The sequence below is a fragment of the Neltuma alba genome, unplaced genomic scaffold (genome assembly GCF_004799145.2).
Source record: "Neltuma alba isolate B1F8T4 unplaced genomic scaffold, ASM479914v2 tig00003622_pilon, whole genome shotgun sequence".
In the NCBI taxonomy this organism is placed as follows: domain Eukaryota; kingdom Viridiplantae; phylum Streptophyta; class Magnoliopsida; order Fabales; family Fabaceae; genus Neltuma; species Neltuma alba.
Window position 1 is genome coordinate 221,991 of NW_021633358.1, and position 15,633 is coordinate 237,623.

At 32.1% G+C, this 15,633-nt stretch overlaps 1 pseudogene; it reads right to left on the reverse strand.

Annotated features, from left to right (window-relative positions):
• Nucleotides 1-13,875: 13,875 nt before the first annotated feature.
• On the reverse strand, nucleotides 13,876-14,598 carry LOC114742058 (short-chain dehydrogenase reductase 2a-like; annotated as a pseudogene).
• Between the last annotated feature and the right edge of the window lie 1,035 nt (nucleotides 14,599-15,633).

The following is a 15,633-nucleotide window of genomic DNA, read 5'->3' on the forward strand; positions in this document are numbered from 1 at the left end:
CAAGATGCTTCTCTTCTACTTTTTCAGCAAGAATCGTATTCAAGAAGCTTGAGGGAATATATTAGTGAGAGGTAGGGAGAATAAGTGTTTGAAAAAAAAATAGAGGGAGACGAACACAGAGAGAGAGAGAGATCAAGAGAAGAGGAATCAGAGTGTGCGACGGAGGAGAGAAGAGTGGTCGTATTCCACATGCAACACTAGAGTCTAACCAAGGTAAGCCGTTCAGCCTCTTCCCGTCCTTGATTTCTTCGATTAGAGTGGTCTGAGTTGGGAGAGGGCCATGGGATTCTAGGTGTATAGAGTAGGTTGTTACACATAGCCCGTCCCGTTTAATGAGTTACCCTGCCCATTTAAACCAGCCCGTTTATGAGCTCTTATTTGGGCTAATTGGGCGGGTTTAAACAGGCAAAAATTTATTGGGCTGCGGGGGGCTACTGGGCTATGGGTTTCTTGCTCAGTCCTAATAACAAGTCCATGACAACCTATTGACAAGTACAATAAAATAGAAATATGACATTATATCAAATTACTTCCAGATGTCATTTACCACTTCATATATATATATGTATAATGTAACCACATCAAATTTACAGCCCATCCAAAAAAACATACGAGTTGCATATGTACCTAATGACCCCTTAACTTGAGGTGTGTGTAATGAGATTTACAAAACAATACTGTCACATGTATTCACAAAAAAGGCATAAAGAAGCCACCAACAAAGCTCAACTTGGAGTAGGGTTCTTGCAAGTCTTTATAATGTGGCCTAGCTCGTGGTATCTTTCACAATAATAAAGCTTTTTGTTTTGAAATTGAAATTCAATCTTTCTTTTCTTTGGCCTCCCCGAGGGTTTTTTAGTGATTAGTTGCTGTAAGAATGTTCTTGTTATCATCTACGTAATTGTGAGAGCTTAAGGACGTGGGCAATCATGTGAACCTCTGAATAAGTTTTCCATCCTGCATAACAAGACAAGTCATAGGATTGTTAATGACAACCTTTGACCATTGAAATGATAACTTAAGCAGAACAATTGACAACAGATAATATTACTTCAAAATCAAAATAAGTAAATTCCACTTACACATGTTGTTCTGCTGTTGGACCATCCCTTGTTAGCTGTGAATTTACATCTCTATTTTCCATATACACATGACCACTTTCTCCATTAAAGTTAATTAAACGTTCCATTCCTTCATCATCTACAATGTTCATAAATGTACACTCGTCAAAGGGTACTGTGAATTTCATAACCATCTCATCACCTTCTAAATTCTTCATATGTTGTACCTTTCTTTATCATTTTTGTTCTTACAACACCTCTAACATATGGAATTTCACCTCCTATACCATTAATAAATTGCCCCCTATATAGAGATAACATAATAGATGTTTTCTACTTAAACTTGTCATGCTTCATATCAACCTGTCACAAACACTTGTCATTGACAACTCATCCAGTTACACTGATAACTTTCAATGTATCCATTAACAACACACTGAACCATGTCATAATAGGGGGTTATAACAGTAAAAACTTTTCATATTCATTCATTTTCAGTAGAAATAGAGCATAAATTTTTAAAAAACCGAGCATCATTTTATAACCCTAGCCACATTAACAAAACTATACATATGATAAGTAAGACCACATATGATTAAACTGGGTCACCCTTAATAGTTTAAGTGACTTGAATCATATCCTAAATACTCACATGCTTACACCCAATCAACCTTCAAACCATGAAACCAATATTATACTTGCAAGGTTTGTGAGAAAAAAGAAGATAAATGTTGTCAATGATGAAACCTACAAATAAGATGAAGCAAAAAGATAGATTGCCTGGAATACCGGAAATGATAGAAATGATTGTACAGCTCCTTTCATTCTTTGTCAATCTTCCCTCTCCATGCAGCAGCAAAAAACGCGCCACCTGAACCTCATTCTTGCTTCTCTTTCTTTTTCAATCAATGTGGGCAAAATAGTCTTTTCACAATTATAATTTTTTGCTCTCAGGTCTTTAGGGACTTAGTAACAATTTAATGATTTTTAGGGGCTTTGAATGAATAAATTCTGCTCCTTAGGACCTATGTGTAATTCTCCCTTTAACAAATTTATAATGAGGTCATGGGACCTCATTGGAAATTTTTTGATGTTATTAAATGACTAGAATGCCCTTCTTTAATTAAAAAAAATTAATTGTTTTATGCCTCCCAAATGATTCCTCTTTTCTTTTATGATTATTTTTTGGGATTACAAAACATATAAATAATTTTATAATGGCTAAAGTTTGTATATATAACTAAAACCTCCAAAAATATTTTAATCAAACATTTTAAATTATAATATAAATACCCTTTAAATAAATATTTTGAACTTTTAGGTTGTAGATATTTATTTTTAAGATTTTAAAATATCTTAATTACACAAAATATTTTATATTAAGTTGCTGCAAATTACGTTTTTGCATTGGAATCCAACGTTTGCTTAAATAAATAAAACTAACATAAATTATAAGAACATAATATTAAATGTGTAATTAAAGTATTTTAATATCTTAAAATAAATATTTACAAACATAAAATGAAAAATATTTATTTTAAGGCTATTTATGTTGAAATTTAAAATTTTTATTAAAATATTTTTGAAGCTTTTAGTTATATAAACAAATTTTAAACAATATAAAATTTTTTATGTGTTTTTTGTCCTAAAAATAATCATAAGAGATGAGAGATTACTTGGAAGGCCTAAAATAATCAATGTTCATTTTAATTAAAGAGAGACATGTTTGTCACTTAGCAACATTCAGAAATCCTAAATTAAAACTCATATCCTGATCAGGGATTTGTTAAAAGTATAAGCCTTAATTTGAATTTAGGTATTTCAACTTGATTTTATTGGAATTTTCTATAAATAAAGTACGCAGAAAAAAAAGTTATATCCATCGATTTATGATTTAATATATATTTAATTTTATTATCTTAAAATTAGTTATGGTCAAATCAAAGAAAAGAATCAAATTAATAAAGGGATTGATCCTTTAAATATTTAAAACTTAAAAGACCATGATACAACAACAACAATAAAGCCTTATCCTACTAGAGTGGTTAGCTAGATGGATCATACAATGCTATTGAGCACTATCCAAGCCTAATCTTGAGATATATTGTTAATTGAAATATCTCATTTAATAACTTCATTAAGTATTTTCTTTGGCCTTCCTCTACCTTTTTTAAAAGGACTTTATATTGTTTGATCAACCCTTCTCATTAGTGCATCCAAAGGCCTTCTTTGTATATGACCAAACTATCTCAAACAATTTTTCATCATTTTCTCATCAATAACAACCATTCTAACTTTTTCGTGTATATGTTCATTACGAATCTCATCTTTTCTTATATGACCACACATCCATCTAAGCATTCTCATCTCAGCTACCTCCACTTTATGTTCATATTGTCCTTCTAAAGCCCAACACTCACTACCATACAACAATACTGGTTAGATACTTTCCGATCACAAATGACTCCTATTGCTTTTCTCCATTTAAACCACCCAACTTGAATTCTATGATTAACATCTCCATCAATTTCACCATCTTTTTATATAATTAATTCCAAATATCTAAACTTTTTCACTTGTGAGATGACCTGATCTCCCAGTCTAACCTCCATATCTGTTCTAGCATGTCTCTTATCAAAATTGTAATGCATATATTCTCTCTTGCTTCTACTCAAACAAAAACTCTTCAACTTCAAGGTTTTTCTCCATATCTCAAGTTTAGCGGTAAACTTCTTTTGACTTAAGGATTTTTTCTTTGATATGCTTAGTTAGAATATCAAGGACTACGTTAAACAAATAGGGGCTCCCCAAGTAGGCCAATCTTGTAGGAATATCCTTTGTCTCATGCCCGACATTCTAACACTGGTTGTCACCCCTCATACATAGCTTGTATGACTTTGACATAAGTGATATCCACGCCCTTTTTTCTAAGGTACTTCAAAGAACTTCTCTCAACTCATGGTCATAAGCTTTTTTTAACTAAATAAAAACCATATGCAAGTCTCTTCTGTGGCTTCAGTACTTTTTCATTAACCCTCAATAAATAAATTGCATCTGTTATTGGCCTTCCTAGCATGAACCCTAATTTGTTTTCAGAAATACAAGTCTCCAATCTTAATATATGTTCTATCACTTTCTCTCACAATTTTATGATATGGCTCATGAGCTGAATCCCTCTATAGTTTGCATATTTCTAAATATCCCTTTTATTCTTATAAATAGGTACTAAAACACTTTTTCTTTGATCATCAGACATTTTCTTGGAGTGTAATATCTCACTGAATAACACAATAAGCCACAGCACTTCCCCTTCATCCAAACATTTCCAAACTTCAATAGGAAATGTCCTTATTGTCTGCTTAAGGGAAAAATTATCTTCAATCGCCACAAAGCCAATGTTATTGAACCAATCTCATTTATAAAGACAAAATTTTGTTATTCTTAGAGGCTTGTTTGCTTAAATTTAACAAAAAGGTGATTTTACAAAGCCAACCTCATTTACAAAGCCAATGGTATTGAAACCGATGTCATTTATAAAAGCAAAATTTTGTTATTTTCAGAGACTTGTTTGCTTAAATTTAACAAAAAGGTGATTTTCATTAATGTATAGAAAGTTATTGGGGGAAATTTTATCTAAAAATATGGGAGTTATTGGAAGAAAATATGTTTTCAGCTTATTTTTTATTATTAAACCATCAAATATATTACCTCTTACTTGACGGTTAAAAATCATCCACGATCGAATTTTGAATGCCTGCATATTAACCGTCGAATAAGATAAAAAATAACCATCAAATTTAGCCTTATAACGATGAGTATATGTCAAGGGAGACAGATAATATTGTTCGGGGAAATATCCCAGACGAACCACCCCATACATATGGAACTTAAGAAACGAGCCATGCATGTTATTTACAACATGTGAATATAGTATGACATCCTATATAGATTTTATATTCTACATATTAATGACTAATTTTTAGATTATCATCGGTATATCAATACATAGGTTAAAACTTATAAAATTATGAGTACGTGAGTAAGTAGTGTGACTGTACTCATTCCACACACACACACACACTTCATACTATTCGCTGAAAAACATATCTAGTCATTTTAAACTATTTTGTTTCTCGCTAGTAATGTAGTCCTATTCATTTGAAACTCAAGTTTTATTCGCCAAGGTCTCCACTTCTGCAACTCCAAGTTTTTTATGTTGAATGAAGGTTTGATGTCTTAAGTTTGGTAAGGTTTCTTCCAGAAATATGATCCTTGTGCGCGCATCCGCGTTCTCCAGAAAATGCAACAAATTTTTCCAAGACTGATCTCAAGGAGCTAGCAAAAATATAAAATATAAAATAAGAAGTTCAGAAAGTTGCTTAATTCATTGTACACACACACATCTAAGCTCGCTTTATTGTAATAACCAACACTGCCTCACACGATTTTGCAAACGCACTATGATTATATTGGTAACATTATTGAAGTCTACATAGCCATTTGCTCATGTTGAAGGATTACTATAGGACTTTATAAGGTAGATTAAAAATTTCTAACAACAACTAACAATGGAATTTATAATTTCCTGGATGGGGCAAGAAAATATAATTTCCTAAGTAAGTTATTATTTATAGTTTACATTGAAAATTATATTTTTAAAAGCGTGGTCCAATTTAAAAAAAAAAAAAACAAATTGTTGCGACTTGGGACCAAGCCCAGCTGTCCATTTAAGGCATTCATGTGGCGTCGAAATCAAACCAAATTGCACCTTATCGTCTTTTCATTGCGTCACTCTTACAATTTAAAAAATGGATATCGCGTTCGCAAAAAAATAAAATAAAATGGATATTCGCATTCTCTTGAATCTTAATTTATACGATAAAATCTTTAAACCTATAATTATATATATTTTCTAGTAAAAATAATTAACTATTCACGACTAAATTATTGAAATTAAAATGTGAAAAATGTGAGAAACAATTCGTTATCCATCTGCTTATGGGGAATGTATATCTTGCATCAATTAAAACTTCAAAAAGCAAGCAAGTTGCCCGTTTGGTTCGCGATAGGGAATGTAATGTAATATTGTAATGGGTAGAAATGTAATTAATGCAATAGTGATTCAATAAGTTTGTTTGGTACAACAAAACTAAAAGACAAAAGTATCCATTTTTAAAAGGAAAAGAAAAGAAAAGAAAAGAAAAGAAAAGACTGCTTCCTACGTCCTGTACTTCTTCCTCGTCGCAATGGAAATTTATCATCCCTGGCCAGCTTTACTAGTTCAGACAGCATTTGAAACCCACCAACCATAATTCCTCATGGTGTATCACTTTCGGGTTGCTTTGCTTGAAACTTTGGGTTGATTTGCAATAAAATCCCTTTTTCACTAGGAAAAGAAAAACAAAAACAAGGAAGGTGCAGTGAGCGCAGAGGTTGGGGTTGGAGAAAAAAGACGATGAATGGGTGGAGAAGTAGGAGAATGAGGTTGGGGATGGAGTGCAATGGCAGTGTATAAGGAGGAGAAGGGTCCAGTCATGTCTGATTTTTTTAATCCTATAATCCTCATTTATAAGGTCTATCTATGTGATTCAAATGCAGAATTCTAAGAAAATGGGGATACCAAGATGTAATCTTTACATTATAAAGTCTAACCAAATAATTGAATCAGACTTTTGCATCAGAATTATATGTAATAATCATCATTCTTGTAATCAAACCAATATAGTCTTGGACAAATGGAAGGGTGATATCTCTAGTATCCCTATTTTATAACATATTTTTTATATTTAATTAAAGGATTTTATAATGTTTTAATGGCTTAAAATACTGTAGATACTCTTATTTTGAGCTAAGAAAATTATATAAATCTATTACTATTATAAGGGAGGGGTCTCTGTAAGGTTATCTAGAAATGCGACGAGTGGCGTAACGAGGAGGGAGATAAATACCTTAATTTTTTAATCATTTTTAAATAATGAGTTCTTTCTTTTGCAATTTAATAAATCAATTAATATTTGTTTGCTAACTGCAAATTTCAATTTATATTTTATGTGGGATTGTGTAGTTTCAATTTTTGAGTGTTATTTTTTATATTTCAATTTTTTTTTGGTTGGTGCACTTAGAGAATTTTAATTGTTGAAGTTAGCATTAAATTTTTTCTTGTGTCTGAAATGTCCTCTTTTTTTGTTATATGTATACTTTTCCCAAAAAAAGGGCAACTATTTTTCTACATCATGTTTACTTTTCCCGAATTAAAAAAAAAATAACGCACAACCCACGTATTGATGAAATGTCCAGACTAAACTACTTTTGGATATATTTTGCGTGCATGTTTTTCAGAAATTGCCTATTGGGGTATGTTTAGGTTATACCTAATTTTATTTTTTATTTATTTTTCCTTAGTTAGTCGCTGATTTTGTGTTTTTTTGATGTTTTATTTTTTCAGTCATTTGATAATAATTTCTTCCTATTTAAATGGGTAGTGGGTTGCTGTGGCCATGGACAGTTTTTTCATAATGGGCAACAACCACTCTCCGAGTTAATCGCTGATTATGGGGTTAGGAGTTCATATTATTTTTAAATGACAAAAATAAAACAGGTTATTAAGATATTAATTTATTCCCTTATATATAATATATGACAATAAAAAATCATTATAGGTAATAGTGTTTTATATTTAAAACTTTCTATATATATATATATTACCTCAGGATATGTAAGAGAGGTCTGGTTGAATATGTTGAAAAAAATATCGTTGGATTTATTAAGCATTTTTTAGCTTAGACATACTTTTTTTGCGCCTCACTATCTGAAAATCTGCTGCCCACTATTTGCACAACTATATAGTATTCTGTTCTCTGTGACCACTATGTATTATGGGTGTCAACTGTTGCTACATAACACATGTGCGTCGCTAATAACATTCATTTTCTTATTGTAACCATAGATGAATTTTGTCCTATATAAAGAGCAAAAGCCTATAGATTTATTCTTGTTAGTAAATTACTCCTGTTGTTATCGCACCATCCGTTTTCTCCAAGTGTTCACATGGCTTCTGCGTTCGATTCAGTTCATGCTATTAACCCATGCAGACAAAATTGGATAATCAAAGTTCGTGTGATTCGATTATAGACTATGCCCAGACGCTACTCTCATGAAGAGATATCATCAATGGAAAATGATTCTCAAAGATGAGGATGTAAGTGTTTTACTGATTAGTTAAGCATGTTACTTCTTGTATTCTAAGAGTTATTTTTTTATAGGGTGACAACATCCATGCTACAATTAAAACTGCCTTCCTTCCATGACATCGCAAGAATTCTAAAGAGGGAAAAATGTATGTGGTGTTGTATTTTATGTTTCTCCTAATACAGGCTCGTACTGAACCACTAATCATCCCTACCGAGTAAACTTTAATTTTTTTTCCACTTTTGTTTGACCATGTGCAGATGATGGCGAAATAAAAACTTTGGTTTTGCATTCTATTCATTCTCTGAAATATTATCTTATCAGTTTGATAATCGATATCTAATTGGTGGGCTATTATATAAGTGTTGGATATGTGATCATTATGTTAAAATTAACAAATTTGGTTTTGCATTCTGTTCATTCTCTGAAATATTATCTGATTAGTTTGATGATCGATATCTAATTGGTAGGCTATTATATAAGTGTTAGATATGTGATTATTATGTTAAAATTATTTGTAGTGAGCTAACTCTATATTTTCTCTTGTAGACGTCATGGGGGTTACTAACTGGAGTAGGAGAAAAGGAAGAATGCAATGTCAATGGACGCACATAGTTTAGGCTTGATGTAGAGTTACTGGATGAAGGGTTCGCTCTTATTCTAAGTCTGTTTCTCCCAATTTAACTAAGTCAATGGTTAAAAACTTAGGTTTAGGGTGATATTTTTTCTTTTTGTTTCTTTCATTTTGACAGGAAGGTAAAACTAGAGTGTACATTGTAGGGGGATTTTACTAATAAAGTTCTACAGCATGTGTCTCCTATCACGACGGTTCTACTATCATCATCGTTCAATTGTGCAAAGTTAGGGAGTTTAAAGGTCTGATACTGTTTGGTTGATACCATAGCTGCATTGTGTTCCTTTGAACAATAATAAGTCTAATTTTTCCATGTAATGGCACGGTAGGAAGGAAAAAAGTCTCTAATTCCATGTACTCTTCCTGTCTCCTATGGTACAAGAAGTTCAGGAGTTTATGGAGAAGTATGGAATTATATTGGTTAGAATGTAATAGAGTCTACATTTATTCCGAGTTTTACTATATATGATGGTTTTTATGGTTTTTTTTTAAAAATATTTTCCATAGATTGAAAGGTGCTGGGATTCAATTGGGCCAAATACCCACTCAAATTGCTCCACATATTGTACTATCTATGGCCAATGATCTACTAGCTGTAGATGACCGAAGAAAAATATTAGATTTATGATCTGCACCAGTAGTGCGTATATAGCGCAATGCACTGTTTTCTACTTTCGTTTGTTTCTGTTTTCATCATTCTTGCTATTCTTATCTTAATACTATAGATATACCTTGTGTTATTTATTACAAGAATCTATAGTGGTTACTTTGGCAGATATTGTAGATGTGAGGTCTGACGATGGATGGATGTACATGTCATGCAAATAGTGTAGCAAGAAAGTGGTTCCTGATGGAGAATGTTTCTTTTGCGAAAAGTGCCAAGCTATAGTAAAAGATGTTATTCCTAGGTAATAATAATGTGATATATTTCTTTTGGTGGTCATAGTTTTAATGCAAAAATATTTATTATTCTATACAATACTGATATTTTATCAGCAGGTGCATGGTGGACTGTGAAATATTGGATGACACCGGATCATGTCATCTTGTAATTTTTAACTGAGAATTATCCAAACTGCTTGGATGTTCTGCAGCTGAGTTGAAGGCACGTCAGACTAATCAGGTTGTTAAATAGAAAGCATACAAGTTGTTTTGTGTCAAGCATGTTTTTAATCCTATGCCATTTATATTTTCTAACTGTTCATCAATTATTTATCAAGGAAGACTCCAATGAAGGTATATTATCGTATATTCTTGAGCAGATATCTTGGAAGAGGTATTTGTTCAAGATACATATTCTAGAAGATTATGTCAATGGGAATTCCAATGTGTGTGCGGCTACTCGGTTGACAAACGATAAAACCATAATACAGTCTTTCTTAAACACATCGCATGAAGATGCTGCATTAGAGGGTTGTACTTCCATTGGTCTAACAGAAGAAAAGGTATAGCTATTTCATTTTCCATTATATCATTTTATTTATGTTTCGGATGCATTACACAAATATATACATATGTTTCTGTATACCTAAGTCTTTTCATTTATGCAGAACGCTGAGTAGTGCCTGGTAGGATCATCTGATGGTGAAAGCTCTTCTACTAATCAAATTGTGCATGCAAATTTCCCTGAATTATCAGAGTTTGACTCAACCTCTACACACCAAGTGGCAGCTAAAATAGGCCCAACTTGTGAAGCAATGAAGTCCATAATAGAATCTGGAGTTGTAATTGTAAACACTGCCATTGCTAAGAAGGCAAACCCATTTGGTAATTTCCCATTAGCTGACTGTCAAGTTAAGGTAAAGAGTAGAAAGCACAGTGCTGGTTTCATGGAAATCCTTTCTACTACATCTGGACGTAATGCTGCGAAGAATGGTATTGAAAATATGTTAAAACATTCACTTAGTGGAAATCTTGAAGCTGATGAAAATAACACATTGTTTGCAAGACGCCGCAGAGCACAATGCAAACAAATCCTGGAAGAATAGGCTTGGTTTGATGATTTCGAAGTTCATGTCCTATTGTTAATTTCATTTCTAGCTCCTATTCCTAATTTGGTGTTTTTAATTTGTTTTTGGGTTATGTATTTATTTTTAGATATTGTGTGTTGGTTGTGTTCTTAGAGACAATTATGCATTTTATAATGGTCAAACAATTTCGTCTATTTCATTTCACACTTATCTTTCTATTTTATATAATTTATATTTCATCCTGGAACCATTAAGAAAAATATGATTCATATTTCGTCTATTTCAATATTCAGACAATATTTTACATTTTTTTACCTGCTTGTCATTATAAATAACATATGTAGTAATGATGTAACTTCTGTTTTTTTTCCCCCTTTGGTCTATTGAGATGCTTATACAAACTTTAAAAAAACAAGGTAAACTACTAATAAAAATTTAATGCGGATAGCTAGGATGCATGGCAGACGTATTTATTTGTATTATCCACCTGCAGGACTTCATTTTTTTTTGGAGCAATTATCCACTTGTGTTGCGAGTGGTATCTACTTGTGTTACAGTGGATTTAAAAACAGCTAAATCTACCCCCATGCTTTTTCTAGGCCCATTGATAGTTTAATAAATTCCGACTTAAGGTAGGTGTTTGTGAGAGCAGTGTCAAAAAAGGAAAAAACAAACAAGGAAAAAATTGCCTCTAATATGATAAATACTACAGATTTCAATTAGCCTATTATTAGCAAACAAGAAACTGAGCAGATTGATCAATTGCTCCGTTGCCAACCTTGTTTGCAATATTTCGAGCCAACACTATTTTTTTTTCTTTGCTTTCTGCACAATAATTAAGAATTAATTATTCCTTATCTGGTTTTCATTTTATTTTCAAGGAATTAGCTAATAAGTCTGTTTAAATAGTTTGCCTGGGATTTGTACCATTGATTACAGGTGATTCAAATTTATATTTTTTTGGGGATTGTGTAATTTCAATTTTTGAGTCTGTTATTTTTTATATTTAAATTTCTTTTTTGGTTAGTGCTCTCAAAGAATTTTAATTGTTGAAGTTACCATTAAATATTTTGTTGTGTTTGAAATGTCCTCTTTCCTGTTATGTGTATACTTTTCCCAAAAAAAAAAGTAACTATTTTTACATCATGTTTACTTTTTCTGAATTTAAAAAAAATAACAAACTACCCATGTATTAATGACATGTCCTGACTAAACTATTTTAAGATATAGGCTAAAGTATGCATTTGGTCCTTTAACTTTATTCAAAGTTTCAGTTTGGCCCCTTCACTTTAAAAAGTATACTTTTAGTTCTTTAACTCTAAAATTGTTAGTCTTAAATGATGATTTTTTGAAACAATCATAATTGTTTTAAAAATTAAACTTAATGTGTTAGCATTTAGTAATATTTTATCAACATTTAAGAGCTCAATATCATCATTTTTTGTTAACGGTTTTAGGGTTAAAGGACTAAAAATTTACTTTTTAAAGTTAAGAGACTAAAATGAAACCTTGTGTAAAGTTAAAAGACTAAAAATATATTTTAGCTTAAGATATATTTAGCGTGTTATGTTTTTCTCTAACTGCCTATTGGAGTATCTTTAGGTTATACCTAATTTTATCTTTTATTTATGTTTTCCTTTGTCGTTGGTTTTGTGTTTTCTTGATATTTTATTTTTTTAGTCATTTGACAATAACTAGTGCAGACCCCTTGCAATGCCAATGCGTGGGGTTGCGAAATAAAAAATATATATAATTTTAAATTAAAAATAATAATTAATGCAAACAATTAATGATATTGATGAATTTATTCAAAACATGTCATAGGTAACAAATAATTTCTTATTTTAAGAGTATGTGGAGTTTTTTTAATTACAAATCTGCACCTAAAAAGTTAACAAATTATTTTTACTAAGTAAGAAAATAAACATATGTCTTTTTTATGCGTGGTCTTGACCCATACGATTTTCACTTTTTTTTAGTAAATTGTGTGATTTACGTATTGACTTGCTATTCATATTATAATAACATTTATGTATGAAATAAATGATGCTATTTATCCCAAACATATCATGTACAGCTAATTTTCTAATTTTAAGAATATTCACATTTTTTTAATTATGGACATGCGTTTAGAAAGTCTTTTAATTGTTTTCACTACATGAGAAAGAAAATGCGTATCATCTTTGGATGCCTCCTCTTGGGTCTGTGTGATTTTCACCAAGTTAAATAAATTACATTATTTATATTTTAGCTTGCTATTGGTTTTTTTTTTATATTGATGTCTGAAGTTAACGATGAATTTATTTATAATATAGCATATATAACAAATATTTCTTATTTTAGGAATTTTAAGAAATTTTTTAATTATGGGTATGCAAGTTTAGGAATCTACTACTATTACAAGGAAGGGGTCTTTGTTAGGCTATCTAGAAGTACAACAAGTGTTGCAATGAGGAGGGAGATAAATGCATTAATTTTTTTAATCATTTTTAAATAATGAGCCCTCTCTTTTGCAATTTGATAAATCAGTTAATATTTGTTTGTTAACTGCAGATTTCAGTTACCCCATGTTTTGTTCTTAAACATTTTGATTTAGCTAGGTTTTTCCAAAAATTGTGGCTGGTGGTAACTTAAAAAATTTGATTTAACTCAATTAATAATATAGAACTATGAAATTTTCACTAAACCATTCCACCTTGATTAATATAAACGTGAACTGAATATATTTAAAAAAGAATTGCTATAATTAAACATAGGGAAAATATATTTGCCAATCCTTATAGTTTGATTAGATTTTGAACTAGGTCCCTATAATTTTATTTCTTTTTATTGAATCTTATAGTTAATTTTGTTAAATTCACCAATCCTTCCATTAGTAAAGTTGCAAATGCCGTTAATGTGAAGTGGTAGAGGGTGATCTGGCACTCTCTCTCTCTCTCCCATGTGGCTCTTCCCGTCATCTGTCTCTCTCATCTCTCTAGGCTAACCACGATGAGTTCAACAGCGCCCAAATTTTCCCAACTCACAGGCTAAACTGAATCCCATATTTCCCCAACTCAGAAGCTGTGTTCTTCATGAGCCCAACCACGGCATGCTTTAAAGCTTTATAAACATGAGGACCCAGTCCTCCCATGACTTCGGCGATGCTCGACGTCGATATGATGCGCCCAGATTGCTTGGGTATCATTACTCTACCGCATGCTTGATTCCTGGAGCCACACCCTTCACGTTCACTCGCACAACTTTGTCAAACTGGTTGGCGCCGAAGTTGACAATCTTTTGTTCTTTGATTGATTCCCTAACACCTCAATATTATTGAAGATTATGTCAAGCTAGTCGTATGTGGATTTCACTAAGTTTTCCATTTCGGACAGTAGAAGAAGTGGCTGACGGAAATAATGCCTCTTTAAGTAGGGATCCAAGCTCATCTTCAATGTCGACGATCACAACTTTCACTCCTTCCTTCACGAACAGTCTTACCATTACTTCCCCTATTCGTCTCACTCCTCCGATCACTCTGGCCACTTCTCCTTCCAATCTATAGAAAAATACAAGATTTGTGCAGAGAGTTTCAGTTCATTCTCTTGGTTCTGTTTCATGATGCTTAAAACAGGAAAAACAGAGCATGTATGAACAGAGAAAAGAAATGAAAGGAATACCTTCTAGCTGAAGAGAAAGCACGGTCCTTTGCTGTGAGAAAGACACCCTGAAGATTTGGCTTAGGCACTACTTCGGCGACAATCATGGTTGATCTCTTAAATGGAGCTTCTTGCAATTGCGACCTCACAGACGCAGAGAGAGAGAAAAACAAGAGAAGATGGTAAGTGCTTGGAAGTTTTAGTTCAATTAAGGAGCGCCAGATTCAATCACGTGACTTGATGTAAGACACTATATTGCTTCCCCATTAGCGTAGAGGTAAAATTTTGAACTGCGTAAGTGCTTAGAAGTTGGGATAACAGGCGAGGTATAGGGATTATTAATGAGGGACTTCGTCTTTCTTTATTTAAAAGTTTTTCAATATACTCAGACTTCTGAACTTTTAAATTTTAAACAAAGCAGCAACTTGAGGGAGTCCTTCTTCACTCCTTTGTTGGGAGTTTGGGAGTGGTTAGCTTGGAGAGATGAGAGAGACAGATGATAGGGAGAGCAGCAAACTTGGTGTGTGTGAGAGTTCAGATTACACTCTATCCGTGTACGTTAACGACGTTTGCAACCTTTGCTAATGGAAGGACTGATAAATTTTATAAAATTAACTACAAGAATTCAATAAAGAGAAATAAAATTATAGGGACTTAATTCAAAATCTGATCAAACTATAAGGACTGGGAAATATATTTTCCCTTGCATTTACTTGCCATCAAGTTATCTGTTTTAATTTTATAGTATATTAGTTATTAAGTTTGACCTCTAGTATTTATTACAAACAAAATATATCATGGGTCACAAAATATAGAAATTTATGCGGCGGGCTTTATACAAATCGACATTTTTGAATTACACATTTCAAGATCGTGTCACATATATATTGCATGTTTAGGGGTTATACACACGTGCACCACTGATAACATTCATTTTCTTATTATAACTGTAGATGAATTTTTGGCTATATGAAGAGCGGGAGCCTATAGATTTATTCCTGTCATGGCATGTTGGCTTATTTGTGTGCCTGTTAACTACCTCACTTGCCATGATTGAAAACATGACTTAAAATGTCGAGTAGTACATCTACATGATATGCTTTTTATGTGGGAGGCATAATGGAAATATTTGTCCACATGTA